Source organism: Thunnus maccoyii, chromosome 17, assembly GCF_910596095.1.
Source record: "Thunnus maccoyii chromosome 17, fThuMac1.1, whole genome shotgun sequence".
In the NCBI taxonomy this organism is placed as follows: domain Eukaryota; kingdom Metazoa; phylum Chordata; class Actinopteri; order Scombriformes; family Scombridae; genus Thunnus; species Thunnus maccoyii.
The window spans coordinates 16,992,216-17,010,723 of NC_056549.1; positions in this window are offsets into that span (position 1 = coordinate 16,992,216).

The following is an 18,508-nucleotide window of genomic DNA, read 5'->3' on the forward strand; positions in this document are numbered from 1 at the left end:
TACTATGCATGGCAGATGTGTCCTAAGATTGCAAGTGAGGTCAGATTTTTGCTTCTTTGTGATGAATGGAAATCAGTTTATTTATCAGTCTGAGAAGGGAGACCTGCCTGACAATCCAAGTTTGGACCCCAGTTAGGCATCACCCTGCTTGAAGTGCTTGAGGAAGAAACAGCATCTGTAGCAGAGCCTGACCTCTGACATGACTGTTATAATCATCATCAATAATATTCCCAACTACACCCATTATAATGTTTACATAAACCTGTCATATCCTTTCTATTAAATGCAGAACTAGAAATGTATTCCACCATCCAAGTCTTTGATATATACGAATTTCCCTCTGAAAAGGAGAATTATGTGTATTATCCTAATGATAAACTGCAAATATTATATCAGAATGAATAAATATTCTTTGAATGCACTGAATTATTCTGCAGTGAGAGCCAGCTGTTTCAGCAGGGGGCATCATTCTGCAATCACTGGACATAAAAAATGTTCACTCTGTACTCTTCTGCCTTTTGGCCATAACACCACTTTGCCTGCATTTTGGCTGGATTTGACTTTTGCCATCTTTCCATATAGATCAAAGTGCCATCACTGTGCTAAATCAAGAAAAGCATCATATCAGGTTACGCCACAAAATAACAGACAATGTCTGTGAACATTCTTGGTTAGTTCAGTGAGAATAGCTATAAATTCAGTCTGACTTTAAGGGAAAAAAAGAAAAAAATATGAGTGGGTTTAAATCGCCATTAAAGAAAGAGGAAGGTTGATGTTTTCATAAATGTCAGTATTCTTGTAAATGGCCTGGCAAGCAGGTCAGTTAAGACAGAAGAATAGCTATTCTAACTGTATACTTTGGCAGTTTGCTTCCTATCCACTTCAGTAAGTTGTCTTCATTATGTTTGACTACTGCTGTAAATTTTTGGAAATATGTGCTGCACATCATCGTCGTCAGATTGTCTTGTGGGAAGGAACATGAACACACAAAAAAAGGGATGACATTGCTTGTTAGAATTGATATTTGGACATGCAAATAACCTTGTTTAACCCCTGTTTTCTTTATCCTTCTGCAGTTGTATGACCTTTTTAAACTTTATGGAGTCACATGTTTAACTATTTGTCCAATATGTGTAGGTCAATGAGTCATGTTCATATGACTTTCATTAAACCGCATGTGGTAAACCTCACAGATGCAGTGTGGTGGCCACTGATTTCAACACGCTCATTCTCCTTTTTCTCCTGAACTCTCAGTGATACTTTCCTTCTGAAAGATTGTTTAATTAATCAATTAGTGGAGGATGTGATCATCTTCCCATAAACGTGCCTTGAGCTTCCTGAACTTCTTGTCCAAGTGGAAAAATTTCACTTTCACTCTATTCAAGGTTATTCAAGGGCACTTTCTCAACTCTGTCAAAGAGCGTGGTCTTTTCAGATCTGGGCCACAGCAAAAGGAACCCACTTCTGTAATCAAGGATGTTGAGAATATTTTCATTCATCGGGGTCGAATAAACTGACACTTTCAAGAAAAACAAGGTTGGGTTTGATGGCTGTGACTTTTAAATTGACCAATAAAACCCTGGGCAACACATCCTGAATTGTGTGAAAATAGGAAACATGCACTTTCATTTACTGAAGAATTTGTGTTTGGGGGCAGGATTAACATCCAAAGTGAAGGCCCAGCTTGGAAACCAATTGTCCTCCAACAACATTCAGGCCTGCAATGACTTATCACTGTCCTGCTGCTGCCATCCATGCAAGACTTTCTCTCCATGTGTTTCTGGTGAGAGAAAATCCCCCTAATAGATCAAATAGACCCTTCATGCCTCTTAATGCTTGAGATTCTTGTTTCACTCATTTTCATCTTTCACAGCATCTTTCTCTCTCTCTCTCTTCCCTCAGTCTTTCAGCAGATGGTTGGCTTTTACCTTGCTACAACTTGAGCTGGGTGTAGACAGTAAATTTTCCCGCTGTGCATCCGTTAAGTCAGTCAACACATGTATCGAATATGGACGTTTTAGCCGCCCATGATGAAACCCAGCTTATGGTAGGTTACAGCTGTGGTGGTGGGATGTGTGTAGTTAGCAAGCAGCTGCACAGAATAGGAAGGACGTTTGACAGCTTAAATAGACTGTCTGGTTGGTGAGGTTATGTATTGCCTTCGCCAATTAGGTGGTCTGTTGGTGAGGGCAGTAAAACAAGCATTACAGCAGCTTGATAGTCGTTCTGAAAATATTACATGTCCCCAGCATCACATTTAGTGTGGTGGCCAAAGTCAAAACTGCAGATCGTGTTATGTCCAGGGGCCCAGAAGGTATTTTTGTTTTTACACACACATATTTAAATAAATGGTTGAAAAACTATGAGGAAAATTCACACGCCACTTGTTGGTTTTACACACTTTGAACCATTAAGTCCAATCTTACAAAAACAACAAGGTCCACTCTGTTCTAGAGCTTTCCAACGTATCACGCAATCTTCCTCAGCACATCGATTTGCCCAGGACTTCTTTGTCCTTGTTGGCTTAAAAGTTGAGATGGACAGTTTGTTCTTGAGCTCACGACCTTTTGATTTCAACTGGTTTATTTTGATGTGTCAGGCTCAAAATATATTTCCAAGAAGGTTTGCACATACAAGGAATTTGGCTTGTTGTTGTGGTGCATAACAATTGAAATATACAAAGCAGGAGAAAACACAAGGACCACAAGTCATGCAATCATATCTGATATAAAACAGAAATGTAAAATAACAATATTTAAAATATTTTCTAAACTGAAAACTATCAATCCAATTTCTGTCAAAAGTCACCAAGAGCTGTATTTTTGTCATGTAGCTGCCTTGTGTTATGAGCATAGGAAGGCAATAGAAGTAGGAAGCAATTACAACATTTGTATGATAAATGTGCCGTGTAAGCAGTTTTAACTGGATTCAAAGCGGAACCATGTTTAGATACTGTATAGTACCCCATCCAGTGGTTAAAGGTACAGTGTGTAGAATTTAGTGGCATATAGTGGAACGGACTTGGCAGAAATGGAATATAATGTTCATAAATATGTTTTAATTAGTGTATAATCACCTGAAAATAAGAACCACTGTGTTTTCATGACCTTAGAATGAGCCCTTTATATCTACATAGGGAGTTTCCACAGTAGCCCAGAATGGACAAACCAAACAAAGAGAGGGCCTTTCGCGTTTTTTGCAGCCATCATAGGTTCTCCTACACGTTTGGAAAGGGGGGTTGGGGGTGGGAGGGTATTCAGTTGGTTGCAGTCTGAACCTCCCCACTAGATGCTACTAAATCCTACACACTGCACCTTTAATATTATAGATGCATGGTGTCAAAGAGGTATTTGAGCGTGACCGTGGTCTGACAAAAAAAACAAAAAAAACTTAACTCAAGGTCCACATAGCTTTTTCTGGGGCTTTCAACCCAGAGCGAATGCAGTTTGTTCCATTGCTGTCATCGTTTGACCTATGTTCGGATCTTTGGCCATATGAAGGGGGCAGATCATAAGGGCCAAACAAATCCACTAGTGTCAAAAATGAGCTACTGTATAGGCCCCTCCTGCCCCCCCACCCACCCTGTTTCTCTCTTCTTTCTTTGCATTTTATATGTATCAGTGAATAATTGCTTTGTAGTAGTTTGTTTAAGCACAAATTTATTTAGTGCCACAATGTAAACATAATATGAACTGAAACAAAAAAGGCCTGACAACTAGATTTTAACTCAAGATCAGTATATTATGCAGGTGTTGCCACATGGCCTTTATCGTTTCAGGTAATAATGTGAGGTAATTTATAGCGTATTAACCAATACATTTTCATATAATTAAAGTACCACAAACCAATTGCCACATGGTGAACCTGGGAGATTAGTGAGAGAATAATGGAGCATGGAACAAATTATTAAAGGCTTTGTTCTGCCATACAGGCGTTTTCAACTAAATAGACCTCTTTTTATGACTGTGCTGGCATGTGCTTCTATGCTTCACTGTTATATCCCAGGGAGAGGTATAAGATGGATGTGGGAGATCGTTAAGGGCTAGCTAGTTAATGTTTTTGACTGTCTTTAACTGAACAACAAAGTAGACAACAGAATAAAACAATATGCCAAGCCGAGATGTTCCGGACAGACATCACATGCACATGCCAACAAGAAATTGGCTTTGTCCTCAATCCTGCCTTCACTTGGAAAAATTCACCAAACTTGTCAAACATACAATTGCCATCTATTCATATAAAGTGTCGTTCAGTTTCAATAAACTTTAAAGCATGATTGCTTTTTGTTGTCAAAATGAAAAATGAGTTAATGTTTCCTGATTGCAAAATTGCAGGTTTTTGGTTGCAGAGTCGCCACTACTGTGCCAATAAGAAATGTGTTCCACATCCAGGGCTGCAGAATAGAGGCAATGTGAAAACACTTGACACCAGAATGAGAATAGTGTGGAAAAAACTGAAACTGCCTGAAGCAGCAGCTTTCACTGGATAAGTAAAGGTTAGAAAAAGACATATCTTTTCAGCAATGCAATCTGCTCTGAGTGGGTGTGCCTGTGCAAATATTGTACATGTCTGCATGTGTGTGTGTGAACAGAAGAATGTATACATCATAAATCATTTTCCTTTGATGTGGAATGCATTGGACAGATCAGGGATGTAGTGGGATTACTTGAGCACATGGTCTCCATAAGAAAAAACATGTAATCAGAATAGAATATGGATTCATTAAATGTTCCTACAGACAAACATGATTGCGTATATGAATAATTGTGATACCACTTTGAGTGATATATTTGATGCCATTTGAATAAAGGCGTGGAATCTTAAAGGGGCGTGTTTCTAGATTGTGAAAGGCAACACCCTGCACTCCTTATTTGGAAGGTCCTGGCTCTGGCGCCAACTATAAGCTGCCACTCTGGGCTTCAAACCGGCTCCACTGCAAACCAAATAGTGACGTCACACCCTGCTACGTCCACCTTTATATATGGTCTACTCCGTAAAAATAAAATGCAGGACAGTCTGGCTAAAACATTGAACAAGGCTCAACTGATGTCATCTGGCAAGATGTTGCATTGACATTGCAGCGCAGTGAAATAAGTGCAAGTGCACATTCCTGGTAGATGTGTATACCGTTTACCTTGCGATTGTCATGACAAAAGATAGAATAGTTTGCCATTTCATGATCACACAAACTGGACTTCCTGGATCATATTTCACGTCTCACCAGTACCTAAAGTAACTCACCTTCACCTATTCATTGTTCTGTTTTTGGTCTGAATGCCCACTTACACATCGAACAGATGTGAAGCAACATTAAGCATTTGTTTGGAGTTGTGTTTCTGGCCACCTGGCGAATGTTAAATCCAGTGTTTACTCTTTGTGGTTGATCTCCACCAACTTCTCAGGGAAATATCTGGGTCTTTAGTTGCTAAATGTGCCATTATGTTCACCAGCTGGTCACTAACTTTGTCTGTCTGTACAATGGGTTTTTGGGGCTTTTTTTGCAGCTGCCTGCTGCAGCTAAAAACAACACTATAAGAGAGGTAAAAGTGAACCAAAATAGTAAAGTTGCAGGCTGTAAAACCAACAAATGAGCTGAGGGCAACCTCAGACTCGGTGATAACCACAACTAAACTGTGCGACATGAAAACCACATGACTGAACAGTTGCACATATATTAATGTCACTGGGTATTAAGGTTTCTGTTTTGAAATGGGTTTTGCTGTTGAAATCATACTAACCTGTTGTTAGTGGATTCATACATGCAGCTGCTGCACAACCCGGTGAACTGGTGGTTTCTGTGTTGCACAAGAAAATATTTTATGTCTATCATTTACTGTACTTCTACCAAGAAATATACGCCAAACAGCTGTTGCTTCTGCATCCTAAAGGAATCTGAAAGTTAACATGAAAATAAGTTAAACATAAATTAGCTGAACATACACATGCTAGTTCCCTTTATTGTTTTTTTTTAAACAATTGCAATCTAACAGGAATTCAAAGCTACATACTCCTCTTTCCCTCCTGGTTGGAATCAATCCAGAAATGTAAAGCAAACATTTTTCCTCCATGTAAGATACACATGTTTGTTATTATAAGTTGGAGTCAAGGAAGGAGAGGTGGGTGAAAGTAATGTTCTTTAACACTTTATGTCTTCAGACAAACCCAGCCTGTCTGTTGCATTTTTATGGTTGAGAGTTGATGATGACTGGGTTGTGATCAGTACCACTGGTGCAATCTCCATCTGGCTGCCAAACTCCTTTCTTACCAGGACAAAAAGACATGATCACATTATCCCTCTGTTTGCCTCCCTATGCTGGCTCCCTGTTATATTTTGCATTGACTTTAAAATCTTATTGCTCACTTTTAAGGTTTTAAACAGCCTTGCACCTACATACATCTCTGATTTATTGACCTGGTATGTGCCCTCTCGGCCATTAAGATCCGCGGATGGAGCCCTGCTGGTTACTCGCAGGTCACGGTTGGTGACCAATAAGGGTGATCAGGTTTTCCAACAGAGTTCCCGCACTATGGAACTCTCTGCCTACTGAACTCAGACACACTAAATCTCTAATGTCTTTTAAATCTCTTCTTAAAACTTTTCTCTTTGTGAGAGCTTTTGGAAATGGTTGATATATGTTTTTATTTGATCGTATTAATTTCATTGCCTTTACTTTCTTTTTATCTGCCTTGCCTGAGTGCCATGTATAAAGTGCTTTATAAATAAAGTTTATTATCATTATTACTGAAACTAGAGAAACACATGCTCTGTGTTATCCGAGGGGCAATTCAGATCAAATCCTGCAAATGTAACTGTCTTTCATTTTAAGCAGCTCATTCGGTGAGTCCAGCATAATCAGGCATGGAAACATGCAAATGATGTAAAAACACACAAACAACATTTGAACCCACACGGTTGACAGCCACATGGAGAGAGCATGATTGATGAATTTTTAAGTGCAACGAGGGAAGTATTATTTCCTCTGCTTCGTAATGGACTAGCTCACAGCTCAGGAATGGCACTTTGGCTGTCAGTCTGACTGACTGGGTCTGAGTCTAACTGGGATTTGTGCAGAGTGCAATGACTCTGAAGACCTTTGGCACAGACGTCCAGACCTTTGGCACACTAGTTGTTGGAGAACACAATTTTGGTTAATTTGACGTTTTTACTGTCTGTTGAAAAAGAAATGATGAGGTCAGTATTGCTTCGTCATTAAACCTGACAGACCCTTGCTGGGAAGAAAATAAAATTCATAATTTTTGGTACATTCTGTTGCTCCCATGCAGTGTTGGACGTAACAACTGCAAGTCAGAATGAACTGAAATCAGACAGTCTTCCTTACCGCGGGCGGTATACCGAGTGACTTTCATTCGTCATTGTAATCCTTTTAATTTGTAATTTGTAATTTGTCACCCAAGTCACAAATTAAAGGGGGAAACCTTAATAAATGAGTGGAAATGAAACAATGAAGCAATAACATCCTAATATGCTCTGTGTCATTTATAAAATTACTGCTACGACATGTCAAAATATCTGCAGTGAAACAGGCCAATTATTGTGGGATTGGGGATACAGCTCATCTGGTAATTGTTAGAGTCAGTCTTTAGTGAAAACTGCATTTAGATTGAGGGATAAGTATGTTCCAGAGGTTGTGGTTCAAAGCACACATTTGTTGACTGTGGTGTGTGTGCATTAGTGCGATGCGTGAACAACTCCTCATCAGGTGACTGAGAATGTAAATTCATGTGATCAGAGTGTGCGTCAACAACCATACAGAGAGGTATATTAGGGCAAGGCTGCAGTGCATTAACCCCATTACAGATTTTGCACTCCATTTACACTGTGAGGCGGGTGAGCGCCCGTTAAGTTGATAAAACTTTTAAATAGCTTGTAGTCTGCCCATATGAGACATTCATGTGTTTGTGTTTATAGATGATGGTTGAGGTTATAAGTGTACAAGTTATTCTTCTTTTGGTGTTTTTTGCCATAACAGCTACAGGTGCTTTACCCCCTGTCAAGGAGCTGAAGATCCATCATATTGTTTTAAGCAGAATTGTATGTGTGTGTGTGTATGATCTATGTTAAGCACACATCCTCAGTGAGTGTAAATTTGAAGCCTGATCAAGCTCCCACTGTTCAGCTTAATTTGACTTTAAGTAATAAATTGACTCCAGTTTAGACAACAACTGAGCCAAATTGTTTCAGGAAGTATCTTGGACAGGACTCGGTATAGATGTGTATAGATGTGATATACATCCACTTTTCACTTTCTCTCTCTCTCTTTCTCTCTCTCTTTCTCTTTCTCTTTCTCTTTCTCTCTCTTGATCTCTCTCTCTCTCTCTCTCTCTCTCACACACACACACGCAGTTTCCTCACCCTAATATTATTAAGGGATGTTGAGTCATTTGGGTCCAGTCTTGTGTGTTAGCTTAATGACTCACTAGAATTCAAAGCTCAGTCTTCTGCATTAGTTACATAGATGATTATGGTGATGATTATATTCATCCACATAAAGGGATGAAGGAGGTTGTTGGAGATGTCTCACATCTATCTATCTATCTATCTATCTATCTATCTATCTATCTATCTATCTATCTATCTATCTATCTATATGCTCAGACTTGCTGTTTTTCTTCAATTCAGGTCTGTATTGAAGCACTAGAAGCACTACTTCCTAGAAGTATCATCTGTGTTAATCTGATCTTGTGTCTCGAACCCACTGAACCAGTGGAGTTGAAATACATGGTATGCTCACACAAAGCTTAAAGGATAGGTTCACAGTTTTTCAAGTCTGCTACAATTGTTAAGTGCCCAAATGAACATTGAAACAGGTTTTTCTTGCTGTAAACATTCCTCCTGTTCGTACTGACCATTAGAAGATGTCCTCCAAATGTGCTTACACTGTAAGTTATGGGGGAAAAAATTCACAGTCATCGTTTTGAGCAAAAATGTATTTAAGAGTTTATCTCAAGATAATATGGGTTTCAGTAGTCTGCGTTAGTCAAAGTTAATATCTTAAATAATAATATCTTACTAAAAAAATTCCCTCTTTGTGTCTTGATGGACAGTGTTTTCGTGTTCATCTGCAGTGGAAGGAAGAGAGAATTTGGCACTAAAAAGACTGTAACTTTGAAAAATATCTACATGATATGACTAATTTGGATGGCTGAAGCTTCATATTAGCTTCAGATAAATGTTTAAATACATTTTTGCACTGAAGGAGGGCTGTGGATTTTGTCCCCCATCACTTACATTGAAAGTGAATTATGAAGGGATCTCTTTATGGTCAGTATGAAGAGGAGGAATGATTACAGAAAGAACTAGAAATACTGCCTTGCGGTTATATGTCTCCGCCAACCAGTCAAGTTGCAGTTCACATCCATGTCTGTCCAGACTCAAAATATATTTGTAGTGAAGACTTTGAAGGAATTTAATAAAAAGGTATTAAGCGTATTTTCCTTGTATGTGTTCACATGCTTGGCCAGTAAAGCTGATTCTGATAGAATGACAATGGTTCAGATATGCATGTTGCTGCAAAGAAGCTTCAAACTCTAAAACGTGGATGCTTCACAGGCATCTTCAACCCAGCAGAACAGAAGATCTATAAAATCAACACAGTTTCAAGGTGGGCTGCCAAGATTAGTGTCAGCAATTCAGTGTCCAACCAAATGTGAAATATGGTCACAATATCCCCTTCTGTTCCTGACTTATGGTGTTGAATAATGGCCAGAAAAGTGTTTTTGCGGAACATTATGATCAATCACAGTGAAGCTGACTTTTGACCTTTCGGACATAAAATGTCATCATTTCATCATTTTATCCTATTAGACATTTGTGTGAAACTTGGTCATAATTAGCGTATGAATTCTTGAGTATTGCCAAAAATGTTTTTTGTGAGTTCACAGTGAACTTTGACCACCAAATTCTAATCAGTTCATCCTTTAGTTCAAGTAGGCATTTGTGCCAAATTTGAAGAAATTCCCTCAAGGCGTTCCTAAGATATTGTGTTCACAAGAATGGGATGGATGGACAACCCAAAAACATAATACCTCCAACCTATAGCTGTCATCGGTGTGGAGGCATAAAAACATGTGTCAGTGTTCATTTGGGCACCTGACTACTGTTTCAGGACAAACTTGAAAAATTGTGAATCTATCCTTTAATGAAGGGATTCCTTATTTTTGGTTTCTACCAACTTAGATAAATAACATCACTGTTCAGTGCCAGCTCTTGAAGGTTTAGCAAAACATTTCATGTCATGGTTGCTTATGTCTGTTACTTTTGGCAATATATCAATGGTAACAAGATTTTGATAATGTTTGTGTGGCAGATTCCAGAAGACAAAATCATGTCTTTTAGTCTGATTAATTGCTCATTATTGTGTATTTATGGAGCTTTTTATAGTCTGGGCCAATTAGGTCATACAGACAAACAGGTCATCCACTTTCTTCTATCCAAATAAAATATTTGTGATCGCGCTTTTCAGACTTGTTGCCAACATGCACATGATTTGTCCAGCTAGTTGTAGTCCCTGAGATGGCCTCAGCCCATCTTTATAGCCATAAAACCCCCCACCAGAATGATCTGATTCTCTGTGACATTACAAATTAACTTATAAACTTATGACACAAGTGTATACTCCAATAATTGAATCATCATTGGCAGTGAAACACAGCTCACAGTCTTGTGGCAGATTTTATACTTGCGACTCTGTAAATGTGCAAAACACATTTCTCAAAACAATTTGGGAATCACTGAAATCATTTGTGAATCATGTACAACCATTTAGGCTATGTCTTCCCGCAGAGACAGCATGATAATAAAAGGAGACCACACTCATCCTTGTCATCCAAGACAATAAAATATTTATTTTGGCAGCTGTTGATTGGCCTGTTTTCTGGATCTCAGAAACAAAGTTAGACAACACATTATTTATCATCTATGGTGCTGAAAAGGTTTTATATACTTTTTAGAATAGCTACCTTCACACATGGGCCAGATTATCAGAGTAAAGGAGAAACTGTAAAGCAGATAATTAGGCTATAAATAATAGAGGAGTAAACTGACTGAGTCTTGGTCACATTAGAAAGTGGCGTGCCAGTAGACACTACCTACAGGGCTAGATGTTGAGCTAACCGCTAACATGCTAGCAAGCCAGGAACATGCTAATCAGTTGCAATAGCTGCCCAAACGCCTTTCCATTTTCTCTGAACTGGTCTGTTTAATCTCCTCTGGCACTTTGTTCTCAGGACTGGACATCATTTTGTTCAATAAAGTTATTGGATGAGACAAAAAGATCTCAGAGGACTACGATAGAGGGGAATTAAATACTGTTGCAACACAGCTAATGAGCTACGATAGCCTTCTCCATTTTGGACTCTCTTTCAGCTCTCCTTTTCTTCAAGGGTCAAGATGGCTCGGCATTGGCGAAAAGCACAAATTCATGCGTCACAGTTCACCAAAGTTGAACATGACGAGAAAAATATGTGCGGTTGATCAGTCATCTTTGCTTTTTGAACACGCGGAAAGTTATAGATTTTAGGTTCAGGTGACGATATTGAACATTTTCTTGTAAGGTAGGTAACAGTGCATTGAATACATAGGCCTAGTATTCCTATTCTTTGAAACATAACTTGTAATAAATATAAAATTGTTAGTTAATATTTTATGCATATATGTATACATATGTATATGTATACTGAGTCATAAAGGAAAAAATTATACCATTCATTTTAAGTTGTATTCTTTTTTAAAAATGCTTTATGAGTAGAAGTCTGGATCTCATTTCCTCTCAACCAGCTCCAAAACAAAAACATTAAGAAGAAGGAAATAATCTCGGCCTGAGCCAGTTCTGTTCTGTTTCTCCACTCTGTTGGCTGCCTTTTCTTTTGATCATCCAGCAATTTTTTTGTGTGTGTGCCTGTCTATGCATAATAACTCTTAATATGTGTTTGCTATTATCAGATTATTATCCCGCTGAGTGCCTGTGTGCGATTCTTGGGCTGAAGATCAGGTGCTGGAGCTCTCCTCAAGCCGACACTGAGAGAGAGCATATGTTTGCAGCACGCTATTAATACCGATGGCTGATTACTCTTGCGCCCTATATTCACCAAACTTTGAAGTGCCTCCCACATCTGTATGAAATGCAGAGATGCCAGACAGTAAGAGAGTGATGAGTGAAAGCTGTGGCAGATAGTTTGTTGGTTTAGTAGTGGAATCTTGCAAAACAAATGAGACAACACTGTGGAATCTGTTTGTTTAGGCAGGAGGCTCCAGTGTCTCCCAATGTCCAATTTCCGGGGCTGTGGGCTTGAAGTGTTAACTTATTTTAGAGAGTTGAAAATGACATAAAGACAAGAAAACTGTGCTGAGGTAATACCCTTGGAAATGTCATTGAGAACATCCTAACAGTAGCTCCTAATCTCAGCTCTTTACACATACAGTATCCTGCTCTCCTTTGGTATTCACACATGATTAGTCATGCTTCATCACCAGAACCACCGACTGCTGAAGGTCAAGATAACTAGCTGTCCTTTTGTATTCTGCTGCAGCGTGCTTGAAAAGCTATACTGCCTTGCTGTCTAGTGTCCAGGATCCAGTTGCTCAACTCGCATTGTATGGTTTAAAGGCGAAGGAGCTCTTCCCAGATGTTGTTCCCCCAGGGAGCAATTAATACTAACACACTTTTCCTGCAGGGCCCCGACCACTCAACATCGCTGACATGGGATCTAAAAGCTTGAGAGAGAAAGAGACCAAGGGAAGGATAAAGAGAGAGAGAGAGAGAAATGAGATTGCGTCAGCTCAGTGTTTGTAAATGTTTGAGAGAGAGAGAGCTTTGCAAATGGAATTTCCCTCGGGAGAATAAACGGTATTGTTTTGTATTGGATTACATTGGAAAGTGTGTTTTTCTGTGCCAGCGTGCATCCATATGTTGAGCATGGAAAATGACAATCAGAATGTAAGCGATAAGAGGAACAGGAACAGTCTCTAAATAGAAGAAAAACTGAAATACTCTCCAAGGAACACATTTAGTATTAGATTTGGTGTTAGATCAGAGATAATTATTAATTCCTAGAGGACCTTTGCTTGACAGCAGTGTATTCTCAAGAAAAGGCCTCACCATCATTGTGCGGAAAATGCACTCAGACATGGATCAGTTACTGTAGCTACAGCTATCGACTGGGAGCCAGTTCTTTGGAAGAACTGTAGTACTCATACCATTATCTATGACTACATCATTCCTAGATGGCTTTATTTTTACTCCACATGTACACAAAGGTTTTATTAAAATCCAATCAAGAAAGCTAACCTTCAACTTCCTCTTTGATGACGAGAAGCCAGTATATGTCCTTATCTGAACTAAGGTCTAATTACTGAAGAAATGAGTCCAGTCCAGACATTATTTGCAGATCAGGGTGATGTAATAATCCTCCGACAATCTATAGGCCTCCATGTGACCCTGATGGAGGGATTACAAAAAGCAGGAAGTTATTTGTAGCCTGCTACTTCCAGAAAGCACAAATAACACAGTCAGCCCACTTACATTTGCCCGATGTATTAACTATTTGTAGACTTCCTGCTGTTGTTGCTGTTGTTTTATCCATTTGGTACAATACAGTTCTTTATTACACTGTAGTTCTTAAAAAGTTCTTGGAAATATGTGAGACCAAAACAACAGTCTCAATTTTTTTTTATTTTTAGGAAAAGGAGATTTGCAGCACCTGAAATGTGAATTAAACACGCATTGCATTGTTAAATTGTGTAAATGTCATGACAGTAACTACAGTGCAGAAGGGTCAAAGTTGAGCTGGGTGGTTTTGGGGTGGTGGGATGAAATAAAGAAAGAAAAGGATTTTTTTTGTCATTTAATTTTGAAAAATCCTGTATGTTGCTCATTTAAAGAAATATTTCCCCTTATGGGATTGAGGGATTCATATTTAGTTTTACATGAAGGTAAATATATACATATTTTCTAATGTTTTCTGAATTCGGCAGAGATTGATTGACTGATTGATTGATTGATGTCAGTGTCTTGGCAGTTGGCATGTACTTCTGTGTCTTCAAGAGTTCATAGACAGGACGCCACATTCATTTGTTAATCTGTATGTTGGGAAAAACTGACTTTACAGTAAGCCTTCATTCCTGAGAGGTAACTGATCCTTTTCATTTGAAAGTGTATTCACTGAGTTCTGCGGTGTACCAGCTACACTGTAAGTACACTAAGTATATTATCTGGTTATGGTATGTGACACAGAAAAACGTACACAATTCCCATCATCCTATTTTTCTCGTGGGTACCATTCTCCCTAGTCACATGGCCTGTATGTGCTGAATTCCCGTTACATCTGCTCGTCCCGATGACAGAGCAGGATAACCTGACCTCACACATGAAACAGGATATGCTCTGTGCCATAATGCAGACTCACAAACATAATATGTGCACACAAATACAGAAAAGCACACATTCATTACTCAGTAACAGAATCATGCACACAAGAGTTTACATAAAAATGGCACATATTTATTTTCATCTTCAATCTTAATACACTATCAAATTTTGATATCAAAATCTGGTAAACACATTCATGTCCCCCGCATGAATTTTAATAACTTCAGTGATCCCTTCACTTTTCCTGTATATCACCATCAGATCAGAATGTTAATTTGTTCAATACTTTAGTTTATGACTAGATACTTGCGAAACTAATGACAGCCTCTGTTGTAATTTGTGTTTATTTGCTAATTAGCCAAGCATGCCAAAGTATGGCTAAAGACTCTTAGTTTTGTTCAGACATTTTAAGCATATGTAATTAGAATTGACCCATGCTGAGTTAGCCTAAACAAAATTCAATCCTTTTATGTTTCCAGAGAAAAAGAAATAGAGAAATGGTTTGTAAGAGGACAAAAATCTGAAGAGAGACCATAAAACAACAAATAGGAAAAGAAGAAATGTTGAGAGAGAAAGTACAAAATAAGAAGCATTGATCGCAAACAAGATAAGGGAAAGGGGGAATGAGGATTTAGAGGACAGATCTTTATTTTTGTGAAGGGGTATTATTGCATACCATTTGTTTGTGATTACAGACGCCAGAAAAAACAGTCTGGATGTGGACGGCATGGGAACACCCTTGCTGAGAGCAAAACTGTTTAGACCAAAAAGCAGATACAAATTGGAGAAATCATTCATTAGTTTTGCGTTAGAAAGATCTTTGAGTTTAGTTACATGTTTGTATAGTTTTGACAGTATTTTACTCATAAATTTCATTGCTTGTGTCTGGTTATTCAAGAAGGCCCCAACTGCAGACCTCACATCTGGTGACCCCGGGTCTGTGAGCCAGTGGGAAGTGAGTGGGGTCCCCATAAGTGAAATGCATTACTTTGAATGTAACTGAAAACATAAACCACAATTAGATTATTTTATCCCCATTCAAGTAAGCAGAGAGCCAACCGGAAGTTAGCAGACTCGGCCAGCGGAAATCTCTAGCACGCATGCTCTATGGGCCCAAAAATCAGGAAGTGAGAGCAACATCCAAGTAATTTCTTTAAAGCGGAAAGCCAGTCATCTTGGCGTCATGCACCACTGAGCAACTTTCATAGGAATGAATGGGGCGCCATCTTTGCCCAGTATCCAGTTGTTTTTACATCCATGGTTAACCAACTATTTTGCCAGATCTGTGACCGAGCAAATATTGACAAGCATCTTTTATTTACTCCTTGTTGAAGGATTACTGTAATTGTTGGTTCTTTATTTCTTACAGCTCCTTTGTGACTATAGTTTGTAATTTGTTAATTTATTTTTTAAATCAATTTAGCCTATAACATCTTTGGTTTAGCTAACTCTTGTTTATGGTATTTAATCTCTTTCTGATTCATAGACATTGAATTTATTGTTCATATTATGTTTTCACAGTTTCACAATTGCTATACAATAGCTTGCTGCATATGTGCAAAAGAAGAATACTTGTGTCTGAGTATTGAATCACCTGTGCTGCTAAGAAAACCCACATTGTAAAAGTTTAAAGTTTCTGAGGTTTTATTCAAGCATAGATATATGTTAGTCTATACCTGTGAACTGTGACAGCACAAGCTTTCTTTCAAGGTATTTGTTTTACAACATGTTATATGAGGTGTTTTATGAGCTGTGACACAAGAGCAAAGTACACTTGTCGACAAGCATAATTCACATAATGTAACATAATAAGATACAAGCAGTTGTTAAGAAGGTAGGAGGCGGAAGTCATAAAAAATTCAGACAGCTTAAAACGATGTAAAATATACTGTCGGTATGTTGGTAGATAGGCAAATTATAACCACAGAAAACCAACAAGAAAAAAATATTAAAAATTAGGAATCACAAATACATGCCAATGCAGAAAAATGCTCCGAGGGTTTAACTGAGTGTGTGTTTGTTTACTGCATATTCTCAGTGTACTGTGCACTGACAGCTTCCCTCACAGCCATCACAGCGACTCCTTACCTTTTCCCTTTATATTGCTTTCTCTTGCACATACTCAGGTTGTAAATTTCCACAAGGCCAGGTATGTTAAGTCTCAGTTTTCTTTTCTGATCCCTTATGACTTCCCTCGCGTTAATTTAACTTGTCAAACGTACCATTGTTTGTCCATGAGGCATATATAGCATACATGTGCATAGAAACACACATGGAAGAAATGCACATTACTGAACAAGAAGAGAATGGTTGCACCATGTAACTAGACAAACCTTCAAATTTTTTGCATGGTGAGATTAGATATTAAGAATCTTTTGAAAATGGCTACTTAATGTAAAATAGATTGTGCACCAGTATTTCAAAGTGCCATTCAAACTTTATAATGCCAGTAGTGTGATAATTACCATAATATATCTATATTACTTTTGTTGTTGTTCATCTCTCTACCAAACTAATCTTCTCTGATCTGTCTTAGTGTTTCAGTGGTTTAAGATGCATACCATGTAGCCTTTGTCGCATGTCACCACCCAATCTTTCTCCCTCTGTTTCCTGTCTTTCTTTGTTTTCACTCCATCAAATAAAAGCAAAAACTGCCATAAAAATTGTTCAGATTAAGTGTTTACAATTGGTTGTGTGGTCTTTTTCATGTGGCCTTACTTAAAAAAAATTATACCTAGTTTTATAGCTACAATATTGGAATAAGCTGTTGTAGCTAAATGGGACCTGCTCAATAAACAATGCGGTGCCACCAGTTGGGGGTAAATTTAGGGTAAATTTTTAAATATATACATATATTGGGGGCATTTTTTTCCTTTATTAGATGGCATCCAGGACAGAGCAGACTGGAAATAAGGGGAAAGAAAGGTATTACATAGAACAAAGGTCCCACACTAGACTTGATTGGGGACGTTGCAATTACTTGGTCAGTGTCTGAAGCCACAAAGCCACCAGGATGCCCCAACAGGGTACCTTTAACACAGACAAAGTCAGGATTGTGTCCACAACTTTGACACACATTGACCTAGTCTTTGAACGAAATATGCCAGAAAAACCTACTGTATGTACACTGTATGACTCAACATCCAACTTCCTAAATCACCATGTTCTATAACATATTACTGATTTATGTACTTCTTCCTCCTATTTGCCATTTACAATTTACATTTTCAGAGAGATATGAATTATGAACTTTCAGCTGAGGAATGAACATAAAACACTGTGCATACCAATGTAAATTTGTTCCGAATTGTTCTTGTCCAGTTAATTACCAGCCCTTTGCCATCTCATTCCAGCTGAAGAGCCCTGCAGGTGGAAATTTAACTTTTAACTCCTCTGGTCCTCCAGGAAGGGAGGAGGGAAGGAAGTAGAGTAAAAAGAGCAGTGGATCATTATCAGGCATTGATATACACAACCTCCTCTGACCTATTCACTTCATTTCATTCGAAGGCTACAAAACACACACACACACACACACATACACAATCTTTGTGGTCACAAATGTTTTCTTACAGAGAGGCGTGTAAAGGGTGCACAGGGTGTAGAGAGTGGGAGGTTTCTTCCCTCTCTTTCAAGAAGATTCATGAGATACGAGTCATCTCATAAATTCTCACAGCCCTGTCCACTCCTCTGTATCAAAGGACATCACTGCGGTGTAAGTGTTTCTCTTTGCACTTTAAAGGCTAAATCGTGACACACTTAAGACAAAATAATTATACAAGGGAGTTGACCAAAGATGTGCATTGACATTTTGGAATTTTAGGGAGTAAAAGGAATATTTGTCATTATTTACTTAAGTTGCAGAGGAAGTGAAATTATGCTGTGGTGTTTTGCTCTGAAACCAAAGTATCTTCATTCAGTATGGAACAGATTTTTCTTAACATGTACAAGAGTTTTGGATACTTCACCTCAAATTATCGGCTTATATGTAAATGTAACTGCTTGTAATATGATTTGAAAAAGTTAGAGCTTTTCAGGAGTTACATTCAAGTTTGTGTTTGCTGCCTTGTCTAACACTTAGTGATGATTGAAGATGGCAGTTGTTTGTAATGTGTGTGAGTCTG